Genomic DNA, 16,304 nt, shown 5'->3' with positions numbered 1-16,304 from the left:
TGCTCGTTCAATGCATAGAAATGATTTGCATGGTGGCATGTTTTGATCAGGAATCATGCATGTATAATCATAGTCCACTTGACACTACTACTCAAACCACATCAGTGGCTTGATCATACTTTCGATACTGTCCACTAATAATCAAATTAAATAGATATAGCTGGGAAATGATTGGTCAATAGCAACATATTTAACTACTGGCTATGACAAGTATATTTATACTTACCCCTCGTAAAGCTTGCTTCCTGATTAACCGGTTCTCACACCATGCGTCATGTGTGTATTTTAAGGTGGCCGATCAAAGCTATTCATTCGTTTGGATATACAGTGTGGCAACTGCACATTCGTCCACCCATGGAGGTGTTTCACTGCCCTGGACTTGAGGAGAAGTTGAGAGGAAAATTTGGAGAAACGATTTCACTCTAATCAAATCTTGGGTTCATAAACCTTGATTTGTTTTTTTGCACCAGCAATATAATTCAACTGCCCCTCAATGTTCAGCTGAGGCTCCAGTTGGGCCTTGAGTAGATCTTCAAAAGGTACAGCCACAAGGTACATGCCATTTTAACCCATACAATGCTTTGTCAGACCTTATTGGGAGGCAATCTCTTCGATTTTCCTGGAGGTACCAGGTACCATTTAAAAGGGTTGTCAGTTGTGTTAGCATCTTGTTTTGTCTTAAAGATGTTGAGGAAAGCACTCGAGTAGCCATTTTTAATGCATCCTTTAGATGTTAATAGCTTTCTCCTTGTTGAATGAAAAAGTGACTCATGAGTATTTGGTATAGCTCGGATTATACACGTAAAACTGGCCTCACACAGCAGGAAAACTAAGCAAGCGACAGTTTTAGAATGAAGTGATGAGAAATTGTGTTGTCTGATAGCATGCAGTTTATGATGGTGGTGATACTACAAATTGGCTTTTTTACCTATGTTGCTACCTTTTGGGCAAACTGCCATCCTTTCTTGCTCTGGGTGCAATGGAAATTGATTCGATTTGCAACAGTAATTCTTACGTTTACAGTAATTTGAGTGTCGTTTCATTACCTCTTCTGTTTGGTAGGAATGAATGCTTAATCTGGTGTGGGCTAGCCCAGTGTAAGGTGTTACAGTGGACCACAGACAACATAATACAATGCTAGGTATAAGTTTATGAAAGATCATAGGATATATTAAACTGCTGGGTCAGTAGACGTACGCCACCAGAGCCGGAGTGCTGGAGAGTGCACCAGTTTACAAACCCACTTCCTCTACTTCTTAGACCTGTTGGTCTGCTTACTGCCTGAGATCTCTAAATCAGCATAGGTGCTGTGGACTTAAACCAAATGAAGCCTGGTGAAACACTTAGACTACCATGTAGTTTCCCCCAACTCCCATTTTAGTTCAGACGTGAAATGAAAAATCACTCTCACTCACTGTATGACAACTTAATGTATCATTCAATGTACAGGAGGGGGCTATGATGTACATGGCACAATTGCTGAAAAGAATGAACTTTTTGAGGAAAACTATAAGCATTGTAATATATTATTTTCTTTTAAATGGCATGCTTTGTTGTGGGTTTTGTAAATACAGAATTTTAAAGAATTACTGCTATTACTCTAATAATAAATTATAACAATGATATAGAATGGCTTCCAGCTGATGCCCTTGTCACATATTTTAATTTTTTGTTTTTCTAACACATTTCACTTTTGATAAAGGGACCTGAATGATATAATGTATCAAGAATACTCTTTTAGACAAAGAATATACAGTACCTGTCAAAATTTTGGAAACGAAAATATAGTAATATAGCAAAATATTATTACAAATTAAAAGAACTGTTTTCTTTTGAATACTTTTTAAAATGTCATTTTTTCCTGTGATGACAAAGCTGAATTGTCAGCATCTTTACTTCAGTCTTCAGTTTCCGATGATCCTTCAGAAATCGTTCTAATATGCTGATTTGGTGCTCAAGATTTTTTTTTTATGATTAAAATAGAAAACAATTATTTTAAATTAATAATATTTCACAATATGACTGTTTTTACTGTATTTTGATTAAATAAATGCAGCCTTGGTGAGCATAAGTGACTTCTTTTAAAAACATTGAAAAAAAATGTAGTTTCCAAACTTTTGACAGGATATACATATGAAAGGATATACAAATGAGCACTGTAATATTTCATTTATATGCAACGTGTCCAGTGGATGTCGAAAAAAATTATGTTGGAGACGAACTCGCGCACAATTGTTATCAGCGCTGCTTGGATGTTTTAATCTGATACTGTATGACGAGAGGGTTATGCAACCAGCACACCTCTGTAACCTTGAGGTTTTATAGACATGCATACAAACACACATTTACACGTGAATGCACATATATGCGCCGTCCTGCCTATGGACATTGTGTGGTCACCCACCCGAGCCTGAAAGTCTAAAACAGTCACAGAGCAGTTCATGTATTCTACTCTAAAGGCCTCCCCGAACACTTCAGTGCTGGTACTCGTGGGCCTGAACAACAGTTTTGTATGCATTTCGTATCCAGTTTTTATGTGTTCAGTGGTCTGTTTCTAGTGCTACTTCACTAATTGTCGTGTGCCTTTTTCTGCATTTTCTCCATGTTCCTACATTTTCTGGATTGCATTTCACTGCAATTTTGGAGGATGATGCCATATTTAACATTTAGTTGATGGTGGGGGAAAGACAGGAGAATACAAAATGGCGCTCAATGCAAATCAGGGACTATAGTCTGAACAAGGCGTCTGGTGTAATGCCAGAGAGGAACACTGAAACCAACCAAGAAAACAAGCCCACTTCTTCCAGATTTGATGTTACGAAATCTTCTGATGTTCTGTTTTCTGTACTTTGTGTATCATCCACTTGGCTTGTAAAAAAAAAAAAAGAAGAAAAAAAAAAAAGAAAAAAGTATAGCTTGCCTTCAGACTTTTATGTTCTTCCCATCTTTGAAACTCACTTTTGTATCGATATTCAGTTACTGGACTTCCATTTTTAGCATGACTAAAATGCTTTCCATTTTGCTGAAAAGATTTCAAAAGTGCTTTTCAAACTGTTGTTTTGTTTGACACAGTGTTGTAGGAGGACATATAATTGGTGTGTATGGCACAACCACTGGAACTCTTAGTAAGAACATATAAAAGATTGTCTTCATTTGAGCACGAAACTTTTTAACAATAAAGCAGCCTTCCAGTTGCACAGAGTCGTCACTGATTTTGTTGAACATGAATGAGATTTAGTGCCCATATGACACCAGGAAATCTTAATCTGCTACACTCATGACTGGCCCTCCATAAAACTATTAATGCATGTTTTACAGATAATTTTATTCTTTTATAATTGATCATTTGGTTTTCAATTAGCCCACTTGTGTTCCAATCCTGTATGAATTTCTTTCTTCTGTGGACCACAAAAACTTTATTTGCCTATACAAAATACATCCTTAACATTTTTCAAAAATCTTTTGTGTTCTGCAGAAGAAAGTCATCTCAAACCTATAATTTTGTGGGAATTTTGCAATTTTTTGATCATTGAGAGTTTTGTCTTTCAAATAAGTCTCAGATGGGATCTGCACTAACACTTCTATCGGCGTCACTGCAGATTGTGGCAAGACATGCTCCTCTGTTCATCTAGTAAGTCATGGTTTAGCAGAAAGATCAATAGAAAGCTATAGCTGTGAGCTTAAGTATCAATGACACTCATCTGAATAACCTCAGGGGGAGTAGCCTACACCCCAACCACTAGCTCTTGGTTGAATTGATTTGTACTTTTACCAGTATAGCATTGGTTAAAGGATTAGTTCAGCCAATAATGAAATAGAGTTATAATTTACTTGACCTTATGTTACTTTTCTCTGTGTAACCTGAAAGGAGAACATTTTGAATAATGTATGTCATTATTTTCCATAGAATTGGGGACTGAAGCCCACAAACGCACCATAAATGTTGTCCATATGACATGTGCGCTCTGCGAACCAAAACCATAAAAAAGCTTTTGAGAAACCAACTGAAATATGTCACTGTTTACTCATAATCTTGCCCGTGACTTGATCTTGAGAATGGTTCTCAGGGGGCCTCAAGAGGACTTCTTGCATAAAGTTAAACATTTCTCAACTTTGTCGCGTCGCCAGACACGCCCCATCCAGTCGCCAACGGTCGCGACCGCGCGTGTCGGCGGAAGTCGCCCGCTCCCCATTGAAAATGAATGGTATCGCGTCGCTTTGTCGCGTGTAGTGTGAACGTACCTTTATCCTTAATCCTTATCCAGTAGATTAAACCGACTGGAAAAATCATCAGGGCCTTTGAATATTGTTGTGGACAGTAGGGGGCCTTGGAGTCAAATGGTTGAGAACCACTGACCAATGTCCCTTTCAAGTTTATAGTTTATCCAAATAATTTAAAATAATTTTACATAATTTTATTTTTCACCATGTCCCTTTATGGGCTCATTACCTTTCTTATGAACTAACAATTTTTCCCCCTTCATTAAATAACGACTTTTTATGATTTATGATTTCGTGTATAATGGATAACACTTTTTTTCCTTTTCTTTTTTTTTTTTTTGTCATTTTGGAGCTTGACCGCACCAGTCCTCATTTATTCCCATTTACATTGGGGGAAAAAAGATCAGGATGTTCTTCATAAAATTATGTTCCGTGGAAGAAGGTCAGTCAGAAGTTGCATTTTTGGTTTCCGTTGCCTTTAAAAGAAGACGCCAGAAAGGAAAATGTCTAAAATTAGAACAAAGCAGAAAGAAGCTAGCGCGAACATTAATGTTTTTCCTCGCCTTTCCTCCATTTCACAGCTGAGCAGGATTCTGTTCCTGCTCTCTTTCTGCAAGTCACAAGGCTTGTTCTCTTGCCCCCCTCCTCCTTTAGGCTACTCGTATCGCCAAACCTTACGAAGCACGATATTCCACCCCCACCCCATCGGTGCCACAGCCATTCATGGTAAGGACCTGGTGTTTATCTTAAAATGTCTGTCTCACCACCCCCCGTTTCAGTATAGCGAGGCGGGAAGACCGAGAGGAGAGAGGGTGCGGCGGAGCACTGCAGTGCAGATAAATGAATGCACCATTGGTGGCTGAGTCAGCAGCACACTCCCAGTTTGGCCCACTGCCTGCACCAACTGTGTCTGAGGAGGAACAACATGCATGCAGTCAATATGCCTCCTGCCTGATCGAAGGCGCACCGAGAATTTTGCATTCAATGTTTCACTGGGCAAAAAAATGTGCGCTTTATGGCTATACGGGCTTGACCTAATTATTGAACCGATTCACCCTAACATGCATAAAAGTAAATATGACCTTCATTTCAGACTGTTTTTGAGGGATGGCATTTATGAGAAACAATGGCATTGTGAGCTCAATGCAGTTTCATAATTCTCATATCTATTTATTCCAAAATCCAAATAAATGAAGTCTTGTGTTTTTCTCCCTGGTCGATCTGTTGTTCCGTCAGGAGAAGTCTGGTGGTGGTAAGCTACAAACTAACCAGCTGCTTTGATTTATGGTCTGGTGGTGGAGCTTTCAGACTCCACCTTTAAAGAGAGTCCAGTGAATCAATGAGAGAGAGAGAAGGAGGAGGAGGGTGCTGTATCACTCAAGTCATCATGCTATCCACCAATCACAGAAGCCACAACGTTTCTCGAACTCCAACTGAGCAGCATGAAACTGCACTGGAACTACAAGCTTAATGGAGGAACACCGACCTGAATAGTACTGCTGGATTGTGGGTAATTGTAGGCATGCTGAATAAATAGTGCTAAATGTCCAAATAATTGCATAAATCAAATGACACACTTAAAGGGATAGTTCACCCAAAAATGAAAATTCTGTCATCATCCCAATATTAACCAACTGCAGAACCGCAGAACCATACGTCATAGAAGTGTGAGGCTGACAGCGCCAGCCTAACAGTCTGATGTGGGCGGGGTAAAAGCATCTAAGGGGTGGAGATGGGTAAGTTTAGGGGTGGGTTTAGGGATCAGGGGTGGAGATGGGTAGGTTTAGGGGTGGGTTTAGGGATCAGGGGTGGAGATGGGTAGGTTTAGGGGTGGGTTTAGGGATCAGGGGTGGAGATGGGTAGGTTTAGGGGTGGGTTTAGGGATCAGGGGTGGAGATGGGTAGGTTTAGGGGTGGGTTTAGGGGTCAGGGGGTGGAGATGGGTAGGTTTAGGCAGGGTGCGATTTGCCGGGGGGGATGCGTGGGATTTCCCCCTTTCTGGTCAATGTATCCCTGCCTCTGCTTAATTATTTTTATCCCCAGTGGGGATAAATTTATCCCCCCCTCAAAGTGATCAGTGCTACTACACTAGTGGCGAGGCGGATCACAAAACTTATCACGGATCCGTGGTTTAATTGATTAAACTCCATTTTATTTTAAAATGCGCTACTTTGACTGGCTCCACGCAGCCTCTATCACCACTCTGAAGACTTGCTCAATTTCCCGCCCACGGCGCTATATGATTGGTTACACCTCACGAGTAATAGCCTATCAACACTTGCGAGACGGCTGCAGGTCTTTTTTTACACCGTATATTCAGCATATTACTGAAGCGGGAATAAAAATCACAATCTGATTATCTGTTTCTATGATGACAAGCAGGGTTAGTGTCCCAGTCACACCACTGAGAATGGCCGAAGTTACACATACGGTGTTTTAATCAATTGAGACTAAACGCAAAGGTTTTTTGATTACTCACTCACTCTTGAGTTTCTGGCGCGAGTGATTTCAATGTAAAGACGCGTTTACGCGCGTCTAGAGATCCTGCGGCGCGGTAGACGCGAAGCCCGAATGAGGCGAATTGACTTTGTCGGCCCTGCCCGACACGTTAACTGTAATCATGAGCCCGAGCCCGATTTAAACCCGTCCAGAGAGAGAAGTTTTACACACATTTTTTTTAATACGTGGGCCGTTATAACCAGGTGGCGCCAGGGAAGTTGAGATGAAGCAAAGATGAAGTTGACGATCGCCATCTCCGTAGTGAATGCACATATATGGAGAAATGCATGAATTACATCAGAGTGTTGCCTATTTCTTTTCGTTTTAAATTGTTTCGTTTAAAGACATTTCAAGCTTTCTTTAGATATATTTCTTAATATTCTCTGTGTGAGGCATACACTGAGTTTCGGTTAATTTATGATGAGATGCGCAGTGCAAGTGACCGGGGCGCGCGGGCGCCTCCATGATTAGCCTATAGCCTATGTCTGCTATATTTGCTTCTTAAATACATGCAATTCGTTGATGAAAAATGTATTAAAATTAAGATACAATTTATACAAAACGAAATTCACTTTAAAGAAATGCTTTCTACAAAACAAAAATTAATGAAGTGGTCAAAATCATGTCTGACCCACTCCAAGTCTCCCGATATACTGCACATCCTATCTTCGTGCTGTTCACTTTTCATAATCAACATAGATGAAAAAAAAAAACAAAACAAAAAACATTATAATATTTTAACAAATATGCAACTAAATTTATTTAGTTATTTATTTATTAAATTTATTATTTAATGGCTAGGCTACAACACATAGTAGGCCTACAGAATCTCTGTACAAATTTCTGCACATTCATTTACTGCTTCTGAATTTTACACACAAGTTGAAAGGCATTTGTTTGTGCATAGTAAAACATATCTGCAACATTTATCAAGTTCACGGATAATTGTGCGTGCATTTATTAATTATTATCTTAATTAATAATGCAACAAGGACAAATCATGGTAACTGTCTTGTTTGTTTATTCAGAATGAAATGGATCGCAAATGGATCCGAATGAAGAAATGTAAAAAAAAAAAAAAAAAAACGTGGACAATGATGAACACAGAAAATAAACATGAATGAACTTTGGATGAACTTTGGATGGCCTAGGAGGAGTAGGCCTAGTAGGCTACAACTCTAATTCAACAAGGTTTTAGAATATAGAATATTTTTTAAACAAAATAAATATTTTTAAAGTTTATTATCCCGGGCCCGGTGTGATGCGTGCGAGTGGAGGAGACGCTGAACATGACACGTGACGTGTTGCATTTTGTAACACAAGTGCTGGATCAAGGGCCCGGCCCGGGTCGGGTCAAGTTCAGCTCGGGCAGAGAATCTAAACTCTGATTTATCTGATCCTGTCCATTAGCTTTGATCCATGTACGGCTTTTCAGAATGTCACCAAGTAGCCTAAATATTTATGTAGCCTAATTTTTCAGCGCGAAAACTCTAGCTAGCTAGCTGGGAACAATGAAAAGGGTCCAGAGCAGCAAATGCAGTGAATGAAGTTCATGTTCTCATGGTTTATTTTTATGAATAAAAATGTTTCAAAACATCCCCCCCTCTGTTTTTTTCACAAATCGCACCCTGGGTTTAGGTATGGTATATGTAAGGTGGATATGTATGGTATGCGGTTCCGGCATCAGACTGTTAGGCTGGCGCTGTCGTCCTCACACTGCTATGACGTATGGTTCTGCGGTTCTGCAGTCAGACCTATCTCCATCATTTACTCACTCTCAAGGTGTTCCAAACCTTTATGAATTTCTTTGTTTTGCTGATCACAAACGAAGATATTTTGAAGAATGCTTCAAACAGTTGATCGACCCCATTGGCTTCCAGTATGGAAAGCAAAATACTATGGAAGTCAGTGGTGCCTCAGAATTGTTCGGTTACAAACATTCTTCAAAATATCTTCCTTTGTGTTCATCAGAAGAAAGAAATGTATAAAAATGTAGGCCTATACAGCAGAACAATATAAATTTACACAATGTGAGGGTGAGTAGCTTAGCTAAATTACAAATTTGTCATTTTTGGGTGAACTATCCCTTTAACTGTTATTTTCACAAGCTGTGAGACTGAATTTAGTTTATTTCTTTATGTATCTGAATTATTATTTATTGTAAATCTTTCAGGAATTTTTTTAAATGTTTTCCTCAAAGTTGACAACCATGAATTTGCACTGTGATGTATGGGGTATGTTTATGCATAGGTTTGTAGGATTTTATTGTGTTGCTTTTAAAAGATTGCTAGTCATTTTGCAATAAAGCTGCAGCTAGAAATTGTTCATGCAGCATTTGAAAATATACAAATATCTTCCCTTCACTTGGGTTTGCTGCACAAATTCAAATATAGTAGTTAACATATGACATATCTCTTATATTCAAATGTAAAAGTAGAAACTGATTGTATCATCTATACAAAGAGCTTAAAAATCACTTACATTTTATAGTAGGCCTGCATGTTGCTTGCCTAACAAACTAGCGTAATTGAAGTCAGACATCCAGTTAGATATATGAACAATATCAGGCATCAAACGCTTTAAAGTCATTAACGAACTAATATTGCATATTCTTATTTTTAGTATTAATAATGTAAAAATATGTTCTTTGAGCTCCACGCGTGCCATCAATTGTAAGCGCTAACAAACCCGTTTTGAAGTAAAGCGCTCCAGCTAGTGGTGGCTTAGCGTTAGTGCATTTCTTCCAATATTACTAATGATGTGAAAAGGTAGTTCTGTTGGAACAAACTTACTAAACTTACTTCATTTTTCTGATAGAAATGTCAAAATAACGATGCTATGTATTTAAGCCGTCTCACATATGGCTTTAGTACTGCAGTTGCGCAGCCATCGTAGTGTTTTGGGAAATTATGGCTTATAGAAAATCGAAAAATATTTTAAAATGGATCAAATTAAAATTAAAACACTTTATTCTTGATATAATATTTTAAAATATGATATTTCGAAACAACTGAAACTATACTCCAGTGACGTTTCATTAAATGGGGTTTACAAACTCATTCTATGGTGTGTGAGAAAATAGTGTGAACATCACAGTTAGGCCTATGTGATCTGTCGACAGATATTTAGTTAAATGTTGTAAACTGTTTCTTGTTTGCTTCTCCATGTCATTGGAGAAACTATTCTAGGCAATTTAAAAATGTTATAAACTCTTCCAGTTCTCTGTTCATATGGAGAAGATGCTTCTAGATGTTTTCTGCGTAAGGAAATCTGTGTTTTGATCACAGTATGAAACACCTTCAAATTGCGGTTGTACAGTGGTCTGGTCATGGTGTCTGCTCTCAAATATAAATGTTATTTTAATGCAGACAAATCAGGGGTCCTGGGACAGGTTGCCTCTCTCTTCATTTTTTACAAAGGAATTATTCATGTTTTACTAGCTAAGATCCCCCATGAACTTTTCAACTTGAAATACCACTGTGGATGTCTAATGTCTTTCACAGTCAGCTGCACAGCAGATGCTTTCAAGTAACAAGTCTGGTCCTGAGTGCACACATGACCCTTCATTATAGTTCTTCTGGTACTTTTAACATTTTCAATGTCATTTTGTTTACTGAATAAAAATAATAACTTGTTTTGCTTTTGACTATTGGCATGTCTTTTCCACTACCAATTTAATTCATGCTAAGTATCATCTAGGCCTATATCATTCATGAAGTTGTAATCTTTTTCACAACTTGTTAAAATCCTGTGGCTAAAAAGTAAATTATTTTTGGGTTTAAAGGGATAGTTCACCCAAAAATGAAAACGATGTCATCATTTAGCTTCTCACCCTCTAGTTGTTCCAAACATGAATGCATTTCTTTCTTTGGCTGAACACAAAAGAGGGTATTTTAAAGAATTTAGGAAACCAAAAATTTGATGGACCCCATTGACTTCCATACTAGTGTTAAAACCATAGACTGTGAAAAAAAAACCTATTCAATGAGCGTCACTCTGTCAGCCCCTGCTGGTAGGTTTCTGAACTACACCAGTTTGATGACTAAAGACGGCCATTGCAACATATAAGCCTCAAATATAATAATACTATTTTATTGTATTATTGTAGTTGCCAACACCGACAAATTGTTTTGCTCTATCACTTATTCTGATTCTTAAAAGCGCGAAATTAACATTATATCAATTGCGGATCAGTCACATGACACGCATGAAGCAAAGATGGCAGCGTCCATTCACGTGCTGCGCAAACGGAGCAACCTCTGAGGTCAAGCGTTTTCCGGGTATTACAGACCTGCATGATTCCATCGCACAATGCTAAAAGTTCAATGTTGGGGATTTTATGTTGGGAATACTATAAGACAAACATGTTATTTTGACAATCATGTCAAAAGATTAAAACATTTTATATTTTTAAAACATGTTATAAACTTTTTTGTATCTCTGGTAATGCTGAAATAGCTCCCACAAGGGGGCGATATTTAACTGATAATAGTCCATAACACTCAGGCCTATGTTATTTTAGTACTACTACAAGGTAATAACTTTTTATTATTAAAAAGGTTCATTTTAAACATATTTAAATGGTGTATAACCGGTTATTTTGTATAAGCCATGTTGTATATTACTTATGACTAAGGAGTATGATGTTAGAGTTATGGTTGCAGTTCATTAAAATATCAGATGATGGCATAGTGTATCCTCTACGCCTCTCTCTCACTTGTCCAGCCACAGTGCATGGCTGATTCAAATTCATGAGTCTGTTATTACTGTAAATTTAGAACTGGAAAGTGTATGGAAAATTGTCATGGATGTTTAATTAATCTCATGAGTTATTCAGTGCATTTCCTACAGTGTCTAGTACCTAAGTCAAAGTCATTATTGGATGAGGTAGTGCTTCAGTAGTGCTGCAGTAGTGCTGCAATTTAAAATTCCATCCTTGACAATCACTGTTTTAATGAGTCTTGGAGTTTGCGGCACTGTTCTTTAAAAGTAATGACAACTCAAAAATAATCAACTGATAAATTGTTATAACTTTTACTTCTCTGATCTTTTTTTCAATCTTCACACAGCTGGTTGCGAAACCTTTAAAGAATTCAAAACTGACATTTTGTGTTCCACTGAACAAAGAGTCATAACTTTGGAATGACATTAGAGAGAGTAAATAAGGATATTTTTTTGGTGTGCACTATACACATATACACCAACCCAACCATTGGTTTATATATTAACCTAGAATTAAGGTCATTTAGAATTTAAATTAACCTAGAATTTTAGGTTAATTTAAAGGAACACTCCACCGTTTTTTGAAATAGGGCTTATTCACCTTCTTTCCTACATTTAGATTGGTGGGCAAATGCATTTTTGTCTCAGTGCATGCATTGTTTTAGTTTGACAGGGTCGGCGCTAGCTTAGCTTAGCATAATGAATGGAATCCTTCGTTGCCAGCTAGCATGTCCTGAGTAAAAGTAATATAAAAAATAAAAAAAAACACCTAATTACTTCTTGTGGCCTGCGTATTCACAACAGGTACAAATAGCGATGCAGATTAACACTAGGCGATTTCCTAGGCAGATATTGACTTGGGACTATATTAGGGGGAAGCACAGGCAAAGCACTGCTACTTGGGCGCAGAGATATCACGCCCAAGTAGCAGTGCTTCGCCTGTGCTTCCCCCTAATCATGGCCGTAGCCAGCTATGAGGTCACCGAGGTCCGGACCTCGGTCATTTTTTTATATTCAAAAATAAAATTTCAAGCTCTCTGAATGATTAATTAGCCGTTTAAACCGCGTCATATGTGTGTTTGCAATTTATGTCGCTGCGAGAAGGTAGATCAGTGAACGGGGCTTGAGAGCGTGTTGTGAGCATAGACTGTAAAAAATGCGGCAGAGCGCTTTATGTCACTTTATTATAATTTATAAATAAAGCGCAAAAGAAACTACAAGCATGATGCAACAGCATCGTAGTTGATGTCAATTTGAAAGTCATGAAATGACCAAAAAGTGCCAATAAACTTTTTTTTCTTTTACATTTCCGATAATGGCGCGTATAATTTGCACTAAGTGCCTGTCTTTTTAGCAAAAAAGGCACCCACAACTAAATAGCTACAGTTGCACGGGTCGTTGGGCGTGCGTGAGGTGCTTGAAACTAAGTAGCTTTTGACGCGTTCGACTCGAGTTCGAATCCGCCTTTTGCCGAACTCGCTCTTCTCCCTCTTCTCCCTTTTCCCAATACACATGAGATGTAAAATGTATAGCCTAACATAAAGGTCTCTAGCGTTATATTTTGCCAACGAACTAATATCGAAACCGTGATATGGTTTTGTGCTTTATAAAACAGCACAAGACTTTAAGTATCCTATATAGGCATTATGTTTGTGCTGCGTGATTTAAAGAAAAGTGCGCACTTTGCTCACGCGATCAAAGGGTTTATTTCTTGCAAGTGAAGACATTAGGACAAAAGTATTGTAATTTTCCTATAGTGTAATGTAAAATATACTTTTGAAATATTCATTTTCATTTATTAGGCTATATGGATTTTATGTCATAGGAATAATTATAGAAATCATTATTATATTATTATACTAATTGTTTGGCATACTAAAACACCAGTTATAATGTAATGTAGACTGAAACTCCATATCATAACTAAAAAATATGTTTGAGCCCCCTTTAATGTCCAGGTACAAGTCAATGTTTTTTATTTGTGCACAGTTCATGGGTTGAAGCCCGTTGAAGCTCTTAATTTTGAGCTCTCAAAGAGCACCAGATTGATGCATTTAACCTTAAAATGTACAAAATTTTCTTGCGGGGGAGCATGCCCCCGAACCCCCCTAGAGGGACAGAGGTTTACCCAACATAGTTTTACAAAATCCTATATGGGAAAGATCTATCATTTATGAACTTTACTCCAGCATAGTACAACAAAGTTCCTTTTAAGTCAGTAAACTAAAACTCTTAATGCAAAATTAAAATGTCCTTGGACAAACTATACATTAGGCCTGCCTAAGGGGGGGCCTACAAGACATTGATTGTGCCCAGGGGCCTCTGAATTCTTAATCCGGCCCTGCACCTCACCTCGGACCTCACTAATTTTCAAACCCTGGTTACGGCCTTGCCCCTAATATAGTCCTTAAAGCTGCAGTCGGCAAGTCTGGCAGATTGAGTGGACTTAGCCAAAATTTTGAATGTTTACAACTCTCATGCCCCTCCCCCACTACCAACGAGCACCCGCCCATCGTCAGTGCATGTGTACCTGATTTTCTGTGAACGCGCGCGTCTCTTCAGCGTCGAACAACACCATGGACTCGGCGGTAGGCTGCCCTGGCTAATCTATCCATAGATAGCAATAACAGAGGAATTGGAAGCTTGTTAGTAGATTTTCTCTCCGCCATCACGCTTCGTACAATCTTCAGGCGAACTTCAGGCGTGTCGTGTGCATGTGATATTGTAATGTGCGCGTCTGCGTGAGGGAGAGGGGATCTGTGGCGTGTGCACGAACTGTGATTGACAGTCAGATCTCACACCCCCCTGCGCTGATTGGACCCGATGAGACGGGAGCGGTGGATTTTTGCAAAACAAATAACACGCTCCAGGTGGAGTTAGAAGCTCGGGTTTTTTTCTAAAACCAATTTATTTATGTTGTTCTGTCGGATTATAGTGTCGATTTCACTGAATATGATCAAAAAAAAGTTGCCGACGGCAGCTTTAATATATAAATCAATATCTGCCTAGGAAATCGCCTAGTGTTAATCTGCATTGCTATTTGTACTTGTTGTGAATACGCAGGCCACAAGAAGTAATTAGGTGGGGTTTTTTATTTTTTATATTACTTTCACTCAGGACATGCTAGCTGGCAACAAAGGATTCCATTCATTATGCTAAGCTAAGCTAGCGCCGACCCTGTCAAACTAAAACAATGCATGCACTGAGACAAAAATGCATTTGCCCACCTATCTAAATGTAGGAAGGTGAATAAGCCCTATTTCAAAAAACGGTGGAGTGTTCCTTTAAAGTTAAACCAACGTTGAGTTTGTATGGGCTTGTGTATTATTTTGTATTTATGTGTGTAGTGTGTGTGTGTGTGTGAGAGAGAGAGAGAGAGAGAGAGAGAGAGAGAGAGAGAGGTATAGCAATATTAGCATGCGGCGCCTGGATGTCCTTTCTAGATTTGTAATAAGCAGACTACATGTATTATTCAGGACTGAGTGGACAGGTCCTACTCTGCTCCGTGCTCTCTCGTCCTGACCCGTCCCCTAGGGACCTGATGCCTAAATTACTATTTCTATTTGATATATTCCCATAGCCCAGCTCTTAAAATGCATAGGGAGAGAATGGTGTGTTCTGTGGGGGTCACAATGTAGCGGTCACTCAGTAGAAGTCAGAGGTGGACTAGTGGATACAGATTTATGCATTCATTCCTGTGATATCATAAAACAGCAATGTCACCTTTCCTCATGTATGCTGATCTGAAGAGGTCAGAGAGGGACAATTCGGTTTGAATTGTGCCCATATTTTATTTTCCTAATTAAATCTTCTTCAGTGTCTTTAGAAGTTTACTTTAGAAGATAAAACTTCTTGGTTGAGACTTGCATCCTTGTGATGGTGGACAGATGTTGTCTATAGTAGGGGAGACCGGGGACAGTTGTAACAGGGGATGGTTGCAACATGTCATTTTTCTCCAATCAGAAACAAGCTAGAGTGATGACACTCATACTGAACATGCACAGTTAGACCCTCCCCCCACCAAGAAAACGGTAGACATATTCAACATCTGCTTCTGCATTTATTGAACAAAACTTGTTTTGGAGGTATGAAAGTAAATTTTTTCATTAGATATATTTTTGTCATACTGTCCTGAAATTTTGTATGAATTAATCAAAACTTACTTAGTTTGAATTATTGTTTTGTTGACTTCTAAGTGACATGGTTAGCATGTGTCAAAGTCAGTGCGTCTAGCAGGCGTATGATGTTCTGTCATGGCTGATAGGGTCGGGGACGGTTGCAACAAATTATAAATTGCATGTTTAATAAAAGTTTGTTGCATTGCAAATTGTTCAATTCTTCCTGTCTGACACTGAAATATGGAGGGATTAAATAGAATCTGTATTTCCTGCACACTGAATCTATGTAGGCCTATGTTCTACACATGAACAAACAAAACTCAATAACCGTTATTTGATAAATATGACTAAATAAATAAATAATAGGCTACAATAATATTATTGAAATAAATAATACTATAATATTATAGTAGGCCTAAAACAGTTAATATTTTCAGAATTATATGCTCACTGAGACAAAAAGCTTAAGTTAATTAATGAAATTTAAAGTATTTTTAATCATGTTGCAACCGTCCCTGGGTTGTGTTGCAACCGTCCCCTGGGTCGGGGTCAGTTGCAACATCTGACTTCTTCCATTCAAATAAATACTGTGAACGATATGTCATATAATCATCTTTAAATGGTATGGGTAATTAGCAGACAGATGCAAGTTTAATATATACAAATTTGGTTGGTCTAGTCCAAATAGTCTCTGAGTAATTGAGAGAAATGCAAAAAGTGTTGCAACTGTCCCCGGTCTCCCCTA

Source organism: Scardinius erythrophthalmus (genome assembly GCF_964197995.2).
Source record: "Scardinius erythrophthalmus genome assembly, chromosome: 15".
NCBI lineage: Eukaryota > Metazoa > Chordata > Actinopteri > Cypriniformes > Leuciscidae > Scardinius > Scardinius erythrophthalmus.
This window is presented reverse-complemented; position numbering follows the sequence as displayed.